Here is a 14,108-nt window from a genome sequence, read left to right as displayed (position 1 = left end):
TCAAATAAAGGTGGACCTCCTGAAATTCCTTTCCACAGTGTTGTGGACATTATCTTTCCTGACACCACTAAAACCAAGCACTGGGAATCAGAACTGCCTGTAACTCATGGGGCAGTGCTGTGGAAATGTTGTTTCTTTCTGAAACTGTATTTAAGATTAGGGCTAATAATGATGATAATAATAATAGCACTTGTTGTCATTAGACCTTGTAAGAGGATGCAAGTCTTTTCCAAAATGGACAGTGTCTCGTGTGTCTTGCTTTGTTCAACACAAGTTGTAAATGTTCATATCTGAAAGACAAACTGACCTTCCATATGGGAAGTGTAGCTTTTCCCTTACAGCTTCCCAGCTTTGTAGAAAAAGCTCCCTCCTGTTCTGGTTAAAGTTGTACATTTTGAACAGTCTGGATGGATCCGACTGGACTAGAATCCAGCCAAGGACATCGTCTTCTCTGGAAAGAAATCAGTATTCTTCCTTAAAGACACTTGAATTTTTTTTGTATTTTAAGACATTTCTCAAAAGAAAAACTTTAAACATGTCTCTTTTTTTTAATGGTCTCATTATTAGTTGGAGTTTAAGGACTGAACTAGTAATTACTAATCGAAGTTTACCTGTGGGAGCAGAAACTAGATGGAATCTTGTTTCACTTATTTAAACATAAATCTCTACAATTTGAGATTAAATAGATTTCCCCAGGTTACCAGCAGTACCCTTCTCTGTGCCTGTAGGCCATCCACTAAAAAGTGAAAAAATGCATGTACATGTTGGGGAGATGTCACAGAAATGTGACTGGTGTTGTTGCACATTGGTGGATTTTGTGGAGTCAGTGTGGAAATGAGGGGCAGGCTGCATGGAATAATTTCTTTATTCATAATAAAATGGATTATGTTCAAGTAATTTGAAATCCCAATGGTGAGGGCTTTGGTACAATATCATCATTGCAATGCTTTTAGAGGGGAAACTAGAAGTAAATAAAAGAAAGATTTACTTGAGTTGGAGCTTTAATTTTTATTAAGGTTTGTGGTTTTAGAACAGAGAGTGACATGACATAAGGAATGGCAGTGCATTAGTGAAAGTAGGTGTCTGAAAGAAACTAGTCTGTGTTTGTGGGAGCATGAAACTGTTGAAAAGAAACTGCTACTTTCACACTGTCACATAAAACTCCCGATGAGCCTGGCAGTGAGGCGTAGAGAAATTCTCCCTTGTTTGTCCAAGAAAAATAGTGCATGCAGGAAAAAATAGTATAAATGGCTCTGGGTTTAGCTTCTAGAGTTTGGAAGTTTTTTAGGTAGTGTCTGATACCAATCCTTAGGATCTAAATGAGAGCAGGAATGAAAGTCCTAGAATTTTGTTATGAAAACTCCTTTCAAAAGAATTTTACCAAACACCTTTAAAATGTTGGAGAAATCTGTTAGAACTAATCTCAGGAGTGGGAATAACTGAGTTGTTATTATTACTGCAAATTCTATAAAGCATCTCCTTTGTATATGTTTATAGCATGCAGAAAATATAAATAGTAGCTGATTAGTAGTCTAGAGTGAGAGCTCTCTGTTTTCTCCCATATTGGATAAATCTCCTACTGATGGATCAAACATTTAATCAATGTGGTAGCATGGCCTTCAGCACTATAGTATCTGAGTGCCTCCCAGTGTTGGAACGCTCAATAAGGCTTGGTTTGTCTCCAGCTACTCTGTGCTCCTTAATTTGATTTTGTTCTTAGTTACACTGATGTAAATCTAAAACTGCTCCACTGATATTGAGAGAGGAAGCCACCATTTATGAGCCTGAAAGCAAAATCTGTCCTTCCTCCCCTTGCAATTCCTCAGCCGTTCTTAAGTTGTACTATTAATAATATTTATTTGACTTATTAATCTGCTCCTTCATTTATTTCCCCTGTTCCTGCTGCACCTTTTTTTCTTCTGCCACTTTGGGTGTGATCCAAAGTCCCCTGAAGTGGCTGTCAGTCTAACTATGGATTTCAGCTGACTGGGGTTCAGTTTTCCACTTGTCCCTCCCTCCTTTTTTCCCCTCTGCAGCTCCTGAAGGGTTCTCTGTGAGTCTGTGGTCTGATTAAATAAAGTTACATGTATTCCTACAGTTTTGTGAATAAGAACCTTGCTGTACTGGAATCCTAATCCCCAAATTTTCCTTAATACCCACTGCTTCCCTCAGCTTAGTTTTCCTTTCACGAGAGCTCCCTTTCCTCCTTGTGCCACAGGTGTTGATCTCAGGTTCAGCATCTCATATTTTAGGGGGAGCTTTGCTATGAGCCTGATCTGAGTTCTGTAGAAAACTCAGCACAGGAACCCCAGGAAACTTCCCTGAGATTTTTGCTCAGGACAATTGCAGTAAATATGGAAAGGGTTTTGAATGAGATAGTTGTGACTCGTCCTCTGATTGGTTTTTTTTCTTTTCTTTCCCCTTGCTGCCATCAGCACTTGGAAGCAGAAGGAAGTAAAGAGGAGTTGAGAATTGAAGCTGGGAGACTTGGCAGGTAAGAGGTGTGTTTTGTTCCTTGCCAGGGAGGAGTTTCTGGAGGTGCTGATGTGGATTGGCAGCGTGCTGGCTCTGCTCTGGAGGATGAGCCTGGTCCAGGGCTGGTACAGTCCAGCTGAGTTCCTTGATCCTTCAGTCTTTTTGTGTCAAAGCCTTTGCTTTGCTGGTCCCTCACCTGCAGCAGGGGCAAGAAAGGCTTCCCTGTGGCAGGAGGAGAAATGCATTTTCTTGAGAAATGCAGGAAGGGCTGGGAAGTAAGGAGCTGGTGTAAATAGCTACTTGGACAAGGGTGCCTGGTTTGAGGGTAGCAGCTGTGCTGTGTGCACAGCTGGGCTGGTGTTTGCATTATTTCAAGAAATGTTTTGCTAAGGGACTCGTGTGCTATCTGTAACTTCACTGTGTTATCTCCTTTGAAGCCTCGTTTGATTACTTTACTCTCATTTCCTGTTCTACATGCCTTTAAATGGGGTGAAGGTGAAATACAGTATAAGCAAGATCCAACACTTGCTTTCACATAACAACCACGCTGAAAGTACAATAACAACATTGGAAAACCAAGCACTACTCACTGGACAACTGCAGTTTGCAAAGGCAGTTCCTCAGGGCTCACTTGAGGCACATCTGGGGACAAAAGGCTTTTCATGGGAACAAAAGCCACAGCCAGACTGAAGCACCAAAGTGTTTTTCAGAGGAGGGGCTTGAAGAACTTTCAGTGTAATACTCTGTACCCCTGTTCTTGGAGAAGCTGTCCCATTTCCAGAGCACACAGCCTGAGGCACTCATGCACCAGAGATAAATCAAGTGGCACAGTACTGGAGGGCTTTGAGCAGCTGCAGGTAGTTGTTTAATCTCTTGTGTCAAGTAATCTTAATAACAGGTATGGCTGCTGATCCAGTCAATTATAGAAATTGTCCTGCTGCCTTTCCTGGGCTCTCAGGGAGGCAGAGCTGCTGATACCTACGATGTGACTGTGTGCAACTGCAGTGCTGTGACTGTCTTCGCTCACCCAAACAGGGAGGGACTGATCTGTTTCTGCTTCTCTGCCTTTTTTCTGTGGCACATCTCTAGTCAGAATCCTGGGTTTTCTTCCCCCTCCTCTAAATCTGTGAGGATGCATTTAAATTTTAATATTCAGAGGCCCCAATGATGTAAATAGCACTAAATGTTGCCCTGTTTGAAATTCCCTGCTGGGTCCACCTGTCATGCTTTGTCTGATGTTGGGATAATAAGCTCTGTGGGACAGTAAATGCCTCCCTTACCCATCCACACAGCCCTTTAGGGCTACTGCTTTTTGGAGGAGCAACGTCATGGGAAAAACACCAAACTCCCCTGGCTGAGAGTTTGCAGGCACATGGAGCGAGCCTGGCTCAAACTCACAGATCAAAATAAGTTTGTGGCTCTTAAGAGAATAAATCATTTTCTAATCTGAAATAGTCTGGTCCCTGACACTTACGAGAAGACTCATCAGTATTATAAATAGAGATTTACTTGCAAAATTGTTTTGTCAGAGAATAAAGTGTTTGTGTTTTCAGTGTATGTCACTAATTGACCTCTGACAAGCTGGATATGTTTAGCTTCAAAGAATTAATCTTCTGGGTTTGCATATTTGTGTTGGTTTGGTTATTTTATTTGCCAGTGCTTTCTTGGATTTTGCAATTTTCAACCCCGTATATTGGCATGTGGTTTTTTGCTGTGAAGTTATGTGATCTCCAAGCAAACCATGGAATGCATCAGGCTGTCTCCCTGTCCCTGCTGCCTCATGTGTTTACCATTAAAGCTCCGTTTCTGGGCTTTTTCACGGCAGTTCAGCTGTCTGCAGGAGCTGGTAGTTAAAGCATGGCAAGCTGCAGATAATTCTTTAGGCTCAGCCTCTGTTTCCACTGCCTTTGATCACCATACATTCGACTTTCAAATATTATTTATAAATTATTTCTTCACATGCTGCTTTTGATTTTTGTAGATGTGCCTTCCCACACAATAGGGACAGTGAGTGGTTTCTTATTGTAGTTCCTTAGCATGTAAACATTATGTTCCTCTAAACTCTGATCAGATTGGAACTGGAAGTGCAGGTAAGAATAGAAAGACACGGATCCCACTACAAAGACATTGCAGTTGGAGTGTAACAAATGACAGGGAAAAGGTGGAGAAGACAGCTGTCAAATACAGCATGTTCATGTATATACAAATGTACTTCGAGATAGCCTTGTTTATTCCTGCAGTTTAATTTAACATCATAGTGAAAAAAAGAAATTACAATAGGAAGATCAATGTATAAAAGAATTTGAACCATGTGGCAGAACTTGTCTTCCTGATAAAAAGGAAAAGCAGCCAGAGATTGAAAGAATGGGAATGTTGATATTTTTTAATGCATAACTTGTCTTAAAGTCGTTAAAAAGAAATTATTCAGCCTTTTTCCAAATAAAGTAGGAATTTTTTTACTTATCCCTCTATATGATTTTGATGAGAAAGGCTTGAGTATCAGTAGAGTTGCAGAAACCTCCTCCACACAAATGTGGTAAAGCTTCTTAGATCTCTGTGGTCTGCAACTTGTACACCCAGTGTGGGCTGGGGAGAGCAGCTCTATGAAACAAGAAAAGGAAGTTTGCCTGAGGTTGTGTTCTTGCCTCAGATCTTACTTCCAGTTGGTAAATAATATAAATTTTCTGGGGCACATTGTGATGATAATCCCATTTTCTGTTGCAGATACAGTTTTTGTCAACCTGAGAATTTGAGTCTGTTTGTGTGGTGACAATGGGAAGTGGGTTGAGAGGAATTGCTGTTGCTGTATTACTTCCCCTCCAAAAAGGTCTCAAAATGAAACCTGTTGCTAAATTGGTGACCTACAAGCTCGCAATATTTGCATGCACTTCTGAGCATGGGTGTGAGAGGGAGGAAGCCCCTATTCCTGCACATCATTTATTTTCTATGTCATCCTGAACTTTGAGATCTGAATCTCTTACTTGCATTGATGGCTCTGGTTTTGGAGCTTTTTGTGCCAGTTTTTGTAAAAATCCAAGACTGAGGCTTGTTTGCAAGAATGGTTTCTGGGTGGGTACCTCTGAGTGATTGTTAGACCCACCAGGTCTAAAAAGTATAATATTTATGTTGAGGGAGCAGGTCCAAATCATAATGTGGTGTTTTATTGGAGTGTTCATATGTGAGTTTGCTTACTGTTGTGCCAGCTGCAAGGACTGTCACCTTAGAAGGAATTCGGATGATTTAATGGCACTGAAGAGGCTTAGGATAAAGGGGTTTTTTTGTGCCTTCATTTTGTACCCAGCAGTTGCTCAGGTAACTGAGAATCAGTGGATGAATATTCCCAGACAACATAGGTTAAAATCATGCACATTGTCCACATATCCATGAAAATGGGATGAAGCAGGAAATGATAACTGAAGAAGCTGAGGGCACCAGAAACATGTGTGAAATGTCCTTTCTGGCTGTTCTGACAAGCAGAAACTACAGGTTTGCTTCTCCCTTTACAAAAAAATTTCAATGCAACCAAGACTAGGTTCTTTAATATAATCTGCATGAGTTTGGGTATCATCAGGTAGGGTGGGTGACCATCTTCTTGTCTAAAAATCACAAGCAGTGAAAATCAAAGAAACAGCCAACTGATGAAATGTTATCTCTTCCCAAACACAGTGAGAAAAGGTAGCTGAGATTGGGAATGGGAAGTGGCCCCAAAGTCTTGGAGAAATGCTGAAAACCTAGAATTGCCTTAGCTCAACCTGCTTGGGATCTGAAGTTATAGCCCAGTGGTTTATCTGCTTGTTTCTGCCTTCCTCTGTGAACAAATTCTCTGTGTGCATGGCTGGATCCTTTTCACCTTTTTAGTTTAGGTCAGAATGCTCCAGGTCACTTTTCTGGGAATGTTTTGGCTTGCTTTTTAGAAAACCTTTTTCCAAAGAAAAAAACATCAGCAATTTAAAAGCCAAGTTGTCCCTGATAGTACATGAATCCTCTGCCATTCTCCTGTGAGCCAGTTTGGGGTTTATATACGTGTGCCCTGCACATGGTACACTTTTTTTAGGCCCATCATTTCCTTTCTTTCTTTAGATAGTGGGAGTAAGTGAATCAGCAGTAAAAAACTCAAGTATTTAATTTGTGCTCCCCTGTGACAGTCCCATTGCTGTTCCCAGTGCTGATTGGCAGGATCTGACTGTTCCTGGTGTGTCTGGGCCAGCTGAAGGGCAAGGCTTCTGGAAATCTTTGTTTTTCTTTGCCTTTGAGGCTGTGTGTGGGTGTTCACTTCTTGTTCACTTTTTCTGAAATGGGAAATGCTCTTTATTTAAGAAAAAAAAATAGGTGGTTGAGCCTATTTGTCTGCTCTGCTTTCTATGCTTGTTCAGTAATGTCAGTTCCCCTGGGAGGTGTTCCAGGATGCCAGGACATGGTGTGCATTTGGACTGCTTGAGGACATGAGTTAGATCTCCTCCTGAAGGTGTTGTGGACACCTCAGAAACTGGGAATATCAGCTAGTGAACGTTTTTCATGGTTTTCTTTAAACATCTTTTCAAAGTTAGTTAATATTCCAACAAATGTCAGTTCTGTGGAGCTGTTGAGCTTCTCTAAAATTCAGGCTTGGTGCAGTGGACAAATCCTGCTGTCTCTTCTTGGCCAGTATCATAACATAACTTTGAGAAGTTTCTGCCTCCTTTTCTGCTTCTTGTCAGATATTTGTTCAGCTAAGGAAAGAGACCACTTCATTTAGCAATTTCAGTTCTGAAGTGTAAGTAGCATTTTTGGTGTTTGCCCATGGGAAAAAAATCATAGTTTTTAATTTCTAGAATTTTGATCCTTTTAAACACAAATATGTGAAACAGATTAATGGGGCCATATGAGTAAGTCAACATATATAAAAATAGAGTGAATTAATAAAGAAAATTAACTTGGTTGTTTTAAGGATGTGGGAAGAGAGATGAGCCTGTTTTTCATGTGGAAGCCTTGGTGGCAATGGTGACACCAAATCAAGCTGAACCCCCTGTCTATAAGAATTATCTGGGTGATTTGTGCTGTTATCTGCCACATAAACTCACCACAGAGCAGCTCAGAATAGTTATATTGCTGTAGGTGGTTATATAATATGTATATGTAATATCTATGTGTATATATATGTAATATATAACACATATATAACATATAATATGTAACAGTTATATAGTTCTATAGCTGTTGTATAATATGTAATATATAATACAGATATACATGCATATGTAATAAAGATGTTATATATGTAATATATAATACATATATAATATATATATGAACATATATAATATGTAATGATTATATAGCTGTTATATAATACGCATTATGTATTATATATTACATATTTATTACATATATGTTTTTATGTAAAATAGAATGCATATATAACAGATCATATGTAATAGTTATATAGTTCTATAGCTGTTATATAATATGTAATATATAATACATATACATGAGTGTGTATATATGTAATAGCTACATAATGTATGTAATACATGCTATATTATATATATATATATATATAGTTATATAGTTATATTGCTGGTTTGACACAGGGAACACCCAATGCTGAGCACAAAAGAGAACAGAGAAATGATGAGATGAGTAAAAAGCAAACAAAATAATTTCACATTGGGAGACTTGAAATCGAGTGAAATATTTTTCTGAAATATAAAAACTGAAGACTGAAGTATATTTCAGGTTTGGTGGTGGTTACTGCTGCTGTCCTAGGCACAGTTAGAGCTTTCAGTTTGTTTGCCCATTGCCCTGAGATGCTGCTGCCAGTTTTTGGGAGGCAGGCTGAGTGTTTGTGACATATCCAAGTGCACAGCTCTGCCTCTTCAGAGCCTGGACCAGCTCCCAGAGTCAGGAGCAGGAGTCAAACGGGCATCCCTGCTCCTCTGCTAACACACCCCACCATTAACAGGCTGAAGGCAATTTGAATAAAATACATAACCCTGCTGAGCTAGTCTCAGAAGATAAATAAGTGTTGTAGAAAAGAAGCTTTTGTTTAAAAGTAATTATTTAAACTATGCATTACAGGTAATTTTCCTTTACCAGTAAACCAAATGCTATCAGAATTTCAATAATAGCTCTGTGTTACTTATCTAGATAACATGATACTGTCATTTCCAGGAGCTTAAAATGCTGTTTTATTTTCATTTGTGTCAAATATAAGGGTAAATGAGACCTGAATATATATATATATTAAAAAAAAATCCCAAAACATGTATAATTTTCTGAGAGCAGCATTTTGTTTTCCAACCTTTTATAGTAAAATACCAATCTAATGATAGTTTCCTAAAATGTGGACTTAAAACAGTAGGGTGAAGAGCATCTTTAGATTTTCTGTTTTGGGTAAACATGCTGCATTTCAGAGTCGACAGCAAATACAATTCTTTTGAAGAGATTTGTCAATAAAGACATAACACTGTGGCAACTTTATAATGTGTATGCAGACACAGCCAAACCCTAACTGCTTCAATTCATATATTTCTTAAGTCAAAGAGTGGTATAATTTTTTACCCACGAGATTTTTCATTTTCAAAAATTGCATGAAAAGTTCAGCCTCTGCGTTTCCTTTTTCTCAGCATCATTTCTACAGTGTAAACCTCTCTAATGATCCCAAAATAGTTTATTATGAGGAAGATGAAACAAGGAAGGGAGGAGAACAAGATTGTCTTTTTATTCTTGAAGGAGAAACATCTCTGTTTCAGGTCTTTAACTGAAAGGATGGCCATTTTGTTTCAATGGAAAGTTTTATTATTATTCCTTTTATTTATGAGTATTTATGTTTTCTGTTTCAATGTGAACAAGGGGATGGCTGCTGCCTTGAGCCCCTGTGATGCTGGGCTGCAGCCTCACTTTCTGGCCAGGAGCCCCCTGGAATGTTTTGGCTGCAAGGAGGAAAAGCAGGAAAGACACCCAAGTGCATTAAGGCAACTTTTCAACCCCTTTTAGGCCTGGATTCCACCTAATCTCTACCCTAGAGGGTTTTTACTGGATGTGTCTGTGCCTTCAGAAATGCCAATGGGAAGTGGAGGCCCCAGGATCAGGTGGATTTTTGGATCATCTGCATCTGGCCATGGTCTGCACCATGGTTTGCAATTACCCAAAATGCTGAAAATGGCATTTCCCTACTTCAGAGAAGATTTGTGAGGATCAGTGTGGTTAAGATTGTGGCAGTAGGATATATCTATAACCTACATAGGTGATATATCAACTTAAATACTCTTAACAGAAGTGGGCACAATAATTCCTTGCTCTGTCACAGGAATATTGTGACACTTAGTGTTTGTGATCTATGTGAGAGAGGTTGAGATCTTTGCATTAAAAAGTGATACTTCTTTAACTGTGTGAATTACGAGCACTCCTGTTTGCCTGCTGAATTCACTTCTGGACCTACCCAGGCTGGAATTTTAATTTCTGAGTGGAAATTTTGCCTGTTTCAAGCCGTGCTCAGTTTCTGCTGTTCTGGGGAAGGACGGTGATGGGGCACAGAGCAGAGGCAGCTGGTGGCAGGCAGGGGCTTTGCCACCAAAGAGCCCAGCTGACAGCAAGGCACTGCCACGACTTGGAGCTGGCAGGCAGCAATCAAAATGCCACCCCTTGGCTGCAGAAAGAGCTAAAGATCTGTCTCCAGCAAGTGCCAGGAGCCAAGGTACTGCCACCAGCTTTCTAATTTTAGCAGGAAGGCTGGCAGGGATCTCACCTAGCCAGACAAGCCTTGCTCCTGCCCTGGCTCCTGTGCCAGGCTGCTGGGCTGGGTGCCTCCCTTGATGCTGGGAGGGAGAGGGGAACCCCCTGCCCTTGTCCCCAAAGGCTGGGGATGGTTCTAAACCTGCTTGGAGACAGCAGAGCTCATCCCCTGTACCAGCTGTGGGCAAGGAGATGTCATTGCTAGTACAGGTTGGGCTCAGGAGCCTTTGGGAGTGCCTGTGATGGTACAAGGAGTCTCACCCATTAGAAGATTGTGGTATTTTCAGGGGCCCCTGTGGCAGGAGGGAAATGATGAATCTGACTCCATGTTCTCAGAAGGCTGATTTATTATTTTATGATACTATATGATATTAAGCAATGCTATACTAAAACTATACTAAAGAATATGGAAAGGCTTCTTACAGAAGGTTTAACAAGATAATAATGAAAGCTTGTGACTCTCGCCAGAGCCTCGACACAGCTGGGTGTGATTAATGTGATTGGTTAAAACAATTCACATTAAATCAATCAAACAGTGACCAGTTGGATAAACAATCTCCAAACCACATTCCAAAGGAGCAAAACACAGGAGAAGCAAATCAGATAATTATGGTTTTCCTTTTTCTCTGAGGCTTCTCAGCTTCCCAGGAGAGATATCCTGGCAAAGGATTTTTCCAGGAAATATGATGGTGACAGGAGCTCCTGTGTGCCGTCCAGCCTGGAGCCTTGGTGTGGTTCTGGTGCAGGAACAAAAGAGGAAGAGGTGTTTAGGGGACATCACCAAAGGGGACAGAGAGGGGTCTTTCCCCCTGCAAAGTGACTGTGATGTGTGTGATCATTACACAGGATTTTCTGCCAAATTGCTCTGATTTTGGCTTTTGACTTTGGAAATAAGCGTCTAGGGAAAGGCTGGAAGGAGTCTGAGATAATCTCATGTCACCTAATTCTTTGATTCACAAGTCACCTTCACAGCTTTAGGCTGTGCATCCACCTCTCTGCCTGTTGCAGAGGGGTGTGAGATTCACTTTAGGGAGCAGTGAAGCATTTTCTGCTGGTTTAGCTCTCTCAGCTGGTTTACTGGCAGCTCACACAAATGCCAACAAGGCACTGGCTTGGAGTCTTAGGCAGCAAATGTGATCTGTCACATTTTGGAAATATCTGTAAGGATGCTGCAGCCAATAGTGCAGCTGTGCTTTTCCAATAGCCCATGTTCAGATGGAATGGGACATTGAAAAGAGCCTATTGGCACATTTTATTACCATATAATCAACAGTGGATTTTATTAATGTGTTTTTCATTTGTGTATTAATGACGTGGGCAGTATTTAGCTATTCTGGGCTTTACACAAATCATTATTGGGAGTGTTCTTTTGTCAAATAGGTTTGGAGGTGGACAATGCAGAATTGATGTTTATCCCATCTTTCAAAGATCATTTTTACCATCTCCACTAAAAGCTGTACTTGCTCCAAGCACATCTTGCTTGATGGAGGATAAGTTCTGCCATTTTGAGAGGGGTAGTTTTTATTTCTAATTGTGAATGTGTTTAGCCACATGAGGCTGTCAATCAGTGAGACGAAAGCCCAGTAGGATTATTTCTGTAAGTGGCCAATTTCCCCCACCCTTTCGCTCCAAATCAAGGACAGATGAAAGGTCATGATTAAAACAGTGATTTTTTCCTAAATTGTAAGTAACAGTTTGCAACTGTTTTTTTACCAAGATGTCAAAACTGTATTTTGTCTTGGGAAAAGGGGGGAGGAAGAAAATTATAAGTTCTTGAAAATGTTGGCAATTTTCCAAATGGTTGTGTTGAAATTTATTTTAATTATTGTACTTGTGTCAGTTCCTAGCAAGGGTAAAAGGGGGGGGGAAATAATTCAGTACAGTATTATGCAGCTATGGATTAAACAATTAATGGTGAACCTCTGTATCCTATTAGTATATTTGAGTTCATTATTTCAACAGATTGTTTTATGAGCCAGTGACTAGTGGATTTAACCATTTATTTTATAGTCAAAACAGAAGAATAATTGGCTAGTTGGAGGGTCTTTATGTGTTTGAATCCATCCAAGGAATCAACCTGAGACTGTCAAATAATGCAGAATGTCATCAGGAGGTTATTTTGTTCCAAGAGTTTGGTTTTTTATGTGCACTCAAGGACCTTGCAGTCTGGGAGGGTTTTGGTTTTGGCAGCTCTCTGGTGACCATTGCAGCAGCCACCATCACTATAACTGAGGAGGGCTTTGGTGTAATCAGGAATTCCCTGGGAAGTCTCTCAGCTGGAACTGCGTGTGTTCTCCTCCTGGATATGTGCTGACCACTCAGGAGTCAGAAATAAACCTCACTGAGCATAGCATCCAGGTAATCACCCAAGGAGATCCTTCTTTGGGCTCAGTTTGCTGTGCCAGATCTGTTAACAGTGGCCAGATAAAAAGGCATTCTCAGGAAGTACACCAGGGCAAATCATCTGAACCTGTGAGGATGTCACTGCTTTTTCTCTTTGCAGTTCACCTCAGCAGTGTGCCAGGCTTCTCATGATACCCTCATGCAGTTTGGGCCAGTTGTAGCTTCATAAATATTACTTACTTTAAATATTCTCAAATTAGGCATGGAACCAAGATGTTGTCTTTCTGTGTTGTTAGGTAGCGCATTTATCTTGATAAAGAGGGTTAAATGAGAAATATTCTAATCTCAATAGCTTCTGGTTTGCCATTTCATGCTTTTTCTGTGATGGTAGGATTCCCTTTTTTGCTTAAAAGAGCCCTGTGCCTTTGTAATCCCTGATAAAATGATTCACCTTCCACCACAGCGAGGGACGTGTAAATGGCTAAATGTGAATTTTATCTCTGATGATGTGAGTGGCACAAGTAAGACTGGGTGATTTCAGCCCTCTTTGCACTGCTACAGAGTTAATCCAAAATTTGGTCATGCACAGGACCCATGCATCAGGTTGAGTTGATTGTTTAAAGGATGGATCTTAATTTCTGGGCTTACTTCTAAAATCCTCTCAAAGAAATATCCTGCACTTGATATACATTCAGGTTTTATGACTGTGTTTTGCCATTTCCTTCCATTTGTCTGTGCTAAGCTATTGTGAGTTACAAATTTAAGTGAAGAGCTTCCCTTTTCTATTTTTTTCATGTGAGCAGATGATGGGGGTGCCACCTTCTTTAAAATATTTTAGGTCAGCTAAGAAAATTGACTATTGGTTTTGCTTGTAGTTTGGCTTTTTTTTGGTGGGTTTTTTTGGGGTTTTTTTTTGGTTTTTTGTTATTGTTGGGGTTTTTTTCATTTGTTTGTTTGTTTTTTGTTTCTTTGTGGTTTTTGTTTTTTTAGGGGTTCTCTTTTTTGTTGGGTCATTTAGTTTTTTTCAAAGTATGCAAATATTCTTCTGTAGTCAGTTATAATGACAGGCAGGAGGCTGCAGCAGCCTCTGCAGGGTCTGTGGTGGCTGATGAGCTGACAGTAAATTCTGCTTTTCTCTTCCTTTCTGCCTCTGGGTGAGTCACACAAATACCAAGTCCCAAGTGCCTGTGCCATGCTCATAGACCTGGGAGTGCAGCAGGAGATCCCTGCTCCCAGAGATGCTCAGATGTGTTTGTTTGTCACTGCTGGGGAGAAGGGGCAGGAGCAGAGGTGCTGTCCAGGCTGGTTTTGAAGAAAGGAGCTCTGTCATTTCCTCTCCTAGCCTGGGTTCACTGAAAGCAAAGCATTTCTTGGCTTAGCCCTTCTAAACTTAATTTATTTGTTCTCCTCTTTTCGAATGGCAGAATGAGATTAGAGGGATGTTAAAGAGGTGAAGGTTTGGGTGCCACCTGAGGAGAATATATCTGGGTCCTAATTGTCCTTTGTGCAAAAATTAGTGTTGGATAAAAGTCAGCAAGACAGTTGATGTGAAGAAAACCAAGTGAGTGTGGTATTGG

At 40.4% G+C, this 14,108-nt stretch overlaps 1 protein-coding gene across 13 annotated transcripts in view; it reads left to right on the top strand.

Annotated features, from left to right (window-relative positions):
• SOX5 (SRY-box transcription factor 5) overlaps positions 1-14,108 on the top strand; it is a 608,636-nt gene that overhangs the window by 178,294 nt on the left and 416,234 nt on the right. For 10 of the 13 annotated variants that reach the window (XM_071417998.1, XM_071417994.1, XM_071417999.1 and 7 more), the window contains one exon: positions 2,436-2,494. The exons of the other annotated variants lie outside the window; for them this stretch is intronic. The gene's annotated coding sequence lies outside the window, so the exon portion shown is untranslated. The remainder of the gene's footprint in view (positions 1-2,435; positions 2,495-14,108) is intronic. 13 annotated transcript variants of the gene reach the window in all.

Source organism: Agelaius tricolor, unplaced genomic scaffold (assembly GCF_023055355.1).
Source record: "Agelaius tricolor isolate 1412-34295 unplaced genomic scaffold, bAgeTri1.0.p SCAF_72, whole genome shotgun sequence".
NCBI lineage: Eukaryota > Metazoa > Chordata > Aves > Passeriformes > Icteridae > Agelaius > Agelaius tricolor.
This window is presented reverse-complemented; position numbering and strand designations above follow the sequence as displayed.